This window comes from Mercenaria mercenaria, chromosome 15 (genome assembly GCF_021730395.1).
Source record: "Mercenaria mercenaria strain notata chromosome 15, MADL_Memer_1, whole genome shotgun sequence".
Classification (NCBI taxonomy): domain Eukaryota; kingdom Metazoa; phylum Mollusca; class Bivalvia; order Venerida; family Veneridae; genus Mercenaria; species Mercenaria mercenaria.
Window position 1 is genome coordinate 16,366,497 of NC_069375.1, and position 7,332 is coordinate 16,373,828.

At 33.0% G+C, this 7,332-nt stretch overlaps 1 long non-coding RNA gene across 1 annotated transcript; it reads left to right on the forward strand.

The window, feature by feature from the left end:
* The first annotated feature begins 1,064 nt into the window (after positions 1–1,064).
* LOC128548676 (uncharacterized) lies at positions 1,065–4,024 on the forward strand. Its single transcript, XR_008367223.1, has 3 exons — positions 1,065–1,455; positions 3,001–3,110; positions 3,605–4,024. It is a non-coding gene; the product is annotated as an uncharacterized LOC128548676 (long non-coding RNA).
* Positions 4,025–7,332: the final 3,308 nt, after the last annotated feature.

The window sequence follows — 7,332 nt, forward strand, 5'->3', positions numbered from 1 at the left end:
TATCAAACGTGCAGAACTACCTTAACTCAAGAAAATACTCAATTTAAGGCTGCTACGTCCCAAACCAAAATGAATGCTTGCTGCAAGCTTGCGGCAAGCTTGCGGCAAGCTTGCAGCAAGCTTGTGACAAGCTTGTAAAGGCTGATCATGACTATTGCAAGCTTGCAGAAAGCTTACGCAAGCTTGCGTGTATTTACATACAGAATTCTGCAAGCTTGCGATAGCTTTGCAAGCTTGCGCAAGCTTTTTTAGTTGCAAGCTTGCGCAAGCTTTTTCTGTTAACGCTGGACTTAGAAAATTTCATGCCAGTTGTAAGGTGGGAAGCAGTAAAAAGTTCTAAGTCAAAAACATGGAAAAAATTTATAAAAATCATTATTTGATGATGATTGATTTTTATTCTAACATATTGGTATTCAAATTAAATGTCATGAAACAAAGAATCTAAATATCAGGTAAACATTTACTTTTTCTATATATGTCTATATAAGGGCATGTCGCACTAAATACCAAAACTATGAATTTGTCTGTAGTATGCATAATATAATTAGTCCAATAAAATATGACAAAAAAAGATCTTTAACACTTTTTTATACATGTCTGAATCGATCATACAGAGAAAACTGTACAAGTATACATGTAAGTCTTATGGAATAATATATGATATACAGGTGATATTCTCTTAACTTTTACTCAGTAGCAAAGCTGCCATTTTCAGAGGATGGGGCTAGTCATGTATAATCTGACAATTTTTTTTCTTCAAATTTTTCTGTCCAGAAAGAGGAAATCAGTTGAAAAAGGAAAAATCACATCCTTGAAATTATAAACTAATATTAAAATTTATTGAAATATCATGCTTTTTTTCTCCTAGAAAACAACAGCAGCAACAGTAATTGCATGAAATAGTACAATTCTTTTCACCAATCCATTAATAGTTACCTGGCAAAGGGATTCCTAGATAAGTGATAAATCATTTGGGTCTATTAATCTACTGCAGTGTATGTATATTGCTTGTCTCACTACAGGAGATTAATTCATGCAGACTGATAAGATCTGGCATGTTTTATATTTCGAAACTCATAACAAGAGATCAACCAATGAAAATAAAGTCAGTGAACTACTTCTGGGGGCTGTACATGTACCACAAAAAGTAATCCATAGCTTTTTCTGTTTTATATCAGAGTAATTAATCTTCAAAATTTATGAGTATGTGATTGAATGGAATAAAATCTTCCTCTAGTACAAAAATATTTTAACATCATAGATGTATCATTACCTTCATTAGCTGACTGTAAATGGCACATTTGCCCAAGGATATCAAAATTTCAAATCTACACAGGAAGTTCTTTGACAGAGAGCAGAATAGAGTAAATATTTGGGAGAGTGTTTCCCTAAATATTTTACTATATGCAGCTTATTTCATCTTGGAAGTTAACAATAATTAACAGAATGCACCAGGTGAGTTCATAAGATTTATTTATTTTCAAACAGTAGTCTATAATTATTACATTTAACAATGTCAAAACTAGAACAATGGATTCTAACAGGAAGCAGGTGGTTTAGTTTTCACTGTGTAATGCAACAAATGATTTTTACTTCATGTCATTTTGTACCACTGCAACTATTATGCAGCTGCAATTTCTAATTTATCATGCTTTTAATTTATTAGAAGGAAAATTGGATATTCTGTTTAAATGAAAATATCAAATGGAACAAAAAAAAAATAAGGCCAGTAGAGTTATCTCCACAGGTGGCACTGCTGAGTAAACAATGCTACCAGTCTGCTGACTACAATATTACACAGTATATTCAGGGAGTATTTGGTTTAAATCAATGTTTTTAACCTGTTATTATATGAAAATTATTTAACAGAAAGAAATGTTTATGGATAATTTTGTTTTTATTACAGAACAATTATATCGAAATTTTAGCAAAAACACACATATTAAGTAGCTTTTTGTTATTTATAGGTACTTTTATACTTCTTCTTTTGTTAATTCTGATATCTTTAACTACATTTATCTCTTAGTCTAATTCTTTTCAATTAATATGATTTTCAAATTTTCAAAAAAAAAAAGTAGCATCTTTAATAATGGGAATTGCATGTCTAGTCCAAGACTATTATTATATCTTTTTAGAATTTTTATTTTTAGAATTGTGAGTATAGCCAGTCTATATCTAAGGTCCAGTATCATATGATAATATTTAAATCTGTAAATTAGACTGGCATTTGTCACAATAACATACATTTTAAAAAATCACATTTTTTTTTTATTTTGTGACAAGTTCTTTATTATCAGTCCTGCGGCTAGTCTAGTATAGTCCACCTACTTGTGATAGTCTTAAATTGTCTAATATTTACCCATTTCAACACAATAAACTGGAATGTATAAGTAAATAAAATTTCCATGTTCAAGGTTAAATGTATAGATTTAGGGTTTCCCTTTAGAGGAGTCTTACAGAATATTGACATATATATTTGTAATGTTCAGGGAGATTATTTGAGCCTATCATACTTATGGAAAATATATCAAACTTTCCATGACATTGAATAAAAGGCTAATACATATACACATCATTTTTATTACGAACTTTGCAAAGGCATATTTTATTTACTTTCAAGTAACTTTTTTTTTTTATTGCGAGGTGCAGTGAATAATGCATATATTATTCATAATTTGTAATTTTAAATGTGTGGCAAAATTTAAAAATTGTTTTACATTTATATATAATCTTATGCAAAATTTGTTTTTCAATGAGCAGTTATTTATACTTGTATAACACCTTTTACATATTGTTACATACTAAATTACATAATATATAAATAACTTCTCCAACTACTATGAAGCAAAAAAAAAAGTATAAACAGTACTGTCAACTGATGAATGCATTAGAGACATTTTCATCAATGTACAGTTTCAGTTTTAGATCATTGACATATACCCAATATTAAACTAAAAAAAATTATGGACATCTAAGTGTTGAATTAAATATATTTTTCAGGTATAGCATCATATGTGTATATAAAGTATCAGCACACATGAATGAATTGAGACATGTTTAGTGACCCTATGTATTGTGTTCAAAGGCTCCATCCAACCGTTCAAAGACACGTAAGTATACTGGCATTATAGCAGGTTTTATAATTATCCCCCTTGTATCAAGTCCAGACCAATATTATTATATATAATGGTTAAAAAGTACCAAATTAAGTAATCACTTGGCAGTCAACACAACTTGGGATGTCAGTGCAGGTGAACTGGTAGAAATCAAACTTGTTACTACTTATACAATAAGAGCAAATGCATAAGTCCAACCTATTAATCACTAACCCAAAACATTGAAAATATCTGTCTGCCTTCATTGGAACCTTATTCTACCAACATTTGAAATCAAACTGAGAAATAAAGCTTCGTGAAAATGCAACAAGTATTGTTGTTACTTGCTTAAATCCGCAGTGTTGCCTATATCATACTGATTCATAGAGATGGACTACTTTAAATACCATGTAAGATATTAATTCTATTTTGAAACTATGAACTATGGACAATACTAATGAAGAAACTGCTTTAATGGTTTAATATCTATTGATACATTATTTCAACAGGTCATAGCAGTGGAGCAAATGGTGGCAAATGATGGCCTTGTGGTGGTTAGTGAAAAACTGGCAATCTACATTGGTGGTGGCAAACATTGACAGAAAATTTCTGGACCAGCAGTGACATTAAGTTGAAAATAATGACATATTTTACACTGTATTGAAGATGTAATTGCGAAAATTATTTAATAAAAAACGTTATGGCTATCAGTGGAAAACATCGATATACTATAATAAGAGTGGAACTGACATTTTAACACTATTGTTTGAACATTATATATCACCTAGTTCAAAATTCATAAGCATTTTTGTTATACTATAGACTTGAAAAACATAGTTATTTAAAGACCTAAATAATATCGTTATTGTTCTAAATTAGTTAAAATGCTGACTAATTTAAGAACAATCAAAATAAAAGGTTGATTTACATTTGTTGTTTCATTTTTATTGAGGTACCTTACATTTAGGTTTGTGATCACTTTTCTGTCTGTCCATAAATCTGTATCAGTCAAAATGATAGTCAGTTCTTAGATTTTGTATTTTTTTTTGTAAATTAAGGGTATATTTTTACTTGTCTTTTATTGTGTTTTAATTTTCTTTTAATGCTCTTTCATATGCAGACCTAACTGCAGGAAAAAAAAATAGGAACTTTCAATTTCTGCAAGCTTGCGCAAGCTTACGGCAAGCTTGCAAATTGAAATCAAATACAAGGGCCTGCAAGCTTGCGCAAGCTTGCAACAAGGTTCCAATTCTAAGCTTGCAGCAAGGTTCATGAACATAAGCTTGCGCAAGCTTGCAAATGAAATGAACTGCAAGCTTGCGCAAGCTTGCTGCGAGGTTCCAATTCTGAGCTTGCGGCAAGCTTCATCTGCAAGCTTGCAGCAAGCTTGCCGCAAGCTAAAAAATAAGCTTGCGATTTTGGTTTGGGACATGAGCGGATCCAGCCAATTTCCTCAGAGGGGGTCCGATCAACCCCCCCCCCCCCCTCCCCCCCAACAACAGAAAATTTTGAAATTTAGTGCTTCATTTTCTGCATTCATGGGCATTTTTGTGGCATTTAAGACACCATTTTACTGCAATTTTATAAATATACCCCTTATATTCACAGTTTTATAGGCTAACCATTTAGATTTGGGGAAAATGATAAAATCAAGCTTTCTCGAAGGTGAAATTCTTAGTTTCTTTTAGATAATTAATATAAATATGAATTATGTCATGGTCTTATGTAGCAGAAGCTGCATATACTTTAAATGCGTTTCTATGTTGCCTTTTTCAAAAAATGTTTTCTTTCCTTCTTGTCTCCTTTCCATTTTTAAGGATTTTCCAGAGGGGGTCCAGACCCCCGGTCCCCCCTCTGGATCCGCGCATGTGCTAAAATATATAATAACCCTAAATTACTAATATGATATCATTTCATAAAACAGTGTTAAAATATATGTAATTATTTGGAATATAGTTAAATGTAGTTTTAATTGTGATTTGTGACTGGTTTGATAAGTGACAACCCTTACAGAAGCAAGCCTCTGTGGCGTACATGCTGGGTATTTGCTGTGTATATGCCGCGAACACAGAAGTACACCAGAGGAGTACATTTTACATACACCGCATACCGCGTACATGCCGCATACTATTTGTACAAGAAAACAGTACTCTGCATGTACACCGCAGATACTTCGAAATTTGTGCAGTACACTTCATATACACGGGAAGAACTTGTACAATTTCTTTTGGCATTTATACTTAGTTTTTTTTTAGAAGATAAAGTCTGAAGTACACTTCATATATCCAGGAGGGACTTGTTCATTTTCTTTTGGTGTTTATACTTAGATTTCTTTTTAGGTAAAAGTCTGAAGTACACTTCATGCAGGAAGGATTTGTACATTTTTTTTTGGAAGCAACTCAACTTGATTTTCAAGTAACTTTTATCTTAATAGCATAGAACAGTTCAGATTATTCTGAACAATGAAAATTTGCCAAACTATTTGCAATGTTAATTTGTGAAGCTTACATCTAAGTGATTTCTGAGTTGCACCTTGCATGCAATGTAAAGTAACACCTTTATATGCAATTATAATGAAAAATTGAGCAGTGAGCTGTGTCTTACCCATGCTCCTCAGCATTTATTGCAGATTTGCCATATGCTTTAAGTGCACTTGTTACTCTTAATGTCCAAAGTTGAATTACGATGCATTTTAGGTCACTATTTAAAACTGTTAATTTTAAACTAAAAAATGGTATTTTTGAGCATTATGAATTTTGTTTGATTTAGAAAAGGCTGCACATGCACAGTAAATCCTGTTCACAGCAGTTTCGCCACAAGAGTACATAGCATATACGCCACAGGAGTTTACAGCATGTATGCAGCAGGAGTACACAGCATGTATGCCGCAGGGGTAGTACACTGCAGGCTCATTTGCATGTGAAAAGTGTATGTGCCGCGTACATGCTACGTACTATTTCTCCAGTGTACTTCCCGCGTACTAGATTCCTCCAGCATACATCCTGTGTACTATGTAGTCCACAGCATGTATGCAGCAAGTAGTACGCGGCAGAGCTCATTTGCATGTCAAAAGTTTACTACAAACGTACTATCGGTGTATGTGCAGTGTATATCCTGCGTACTATTTAAAGCCATTGATTTCAGTACACATCATGTACGCGTCAAATACGCTGTATGTACACAGCAAGAGTACGCGGCAAGCCTATTTCTTCTGTAAAGGAATGTCTGAATCTGATAAGGTTATCGAATGTAAGTAAGTAAGTAAGTAAATTATTTACTATAGTGACTTGTGTTATACATATTCAATACATTGTATATACAAATACATCAGTAATATAAGAAACACCCGGCCCCATGGGCCTATAAGTCACTTTTAAATTACATATAGTTTATAAAACGATGTGTAGTATTAAATTAATCAGGTATAGTAGAAGTAGATCAAATTCAAAAGATAAATGTGGTTTTAACGAAAGACATTGCAGAAATATATTCAAACTAATTTTCATGCAAAATCACATTAGAGCTATGTGCATTATATTTATAATTAAATGTCATGTATGGCAATAAGATAAACATAATTATTAAGCTATTAATTGTACTTAAGTATATAAAGATTTCTGCCTGTACAAGAAAGCTTTCACAATATATTTTGCTGTTTTTCTTGCATGTTTTCTTAACAAATAACACAGTTTATACTCTGGGGTTTTCTGTATAAACACACCGTCTGCTAATATGTTACCAAACATTTGCTGTCTAATGCGATCGTACTTCACACAGTCTAATAAAAAGTGCATTTCATTTTCAACTTGATTATTCTCACAAAGTTTACTTGTTCTTTCACTGACTTCCTCACAAGTGTAGCGTCCCGTTTCAGTTCTCAGAGTTAAAATCCCACACCGAAACTGTGCCAACATCGAACGTTCTCAGAGCTAAAATCCCACACCACACCGAAACTATGCCAACATCGAACGTTCTCAGAGCTAAAGTCCCACACCAAAACTGTGCCAACATCGAACGTTCTCAGAGCTAAAATCCCACACCGAAACTGTGCCAACATCGAACGTTCTCAGAGCTAAAATCCCACATGGAAACTGTGCCAACATCGAACGTTCCCAGAGCTAAAATCCCACATGGAAACTGTGCCAACATCGAACGTTCTCAGAGCTAAAATCCCAAATGGAAACTGTGCCAACATCGAATGTTCTCAGAGCTAAAATCCCACACCGAAACTGTGCCA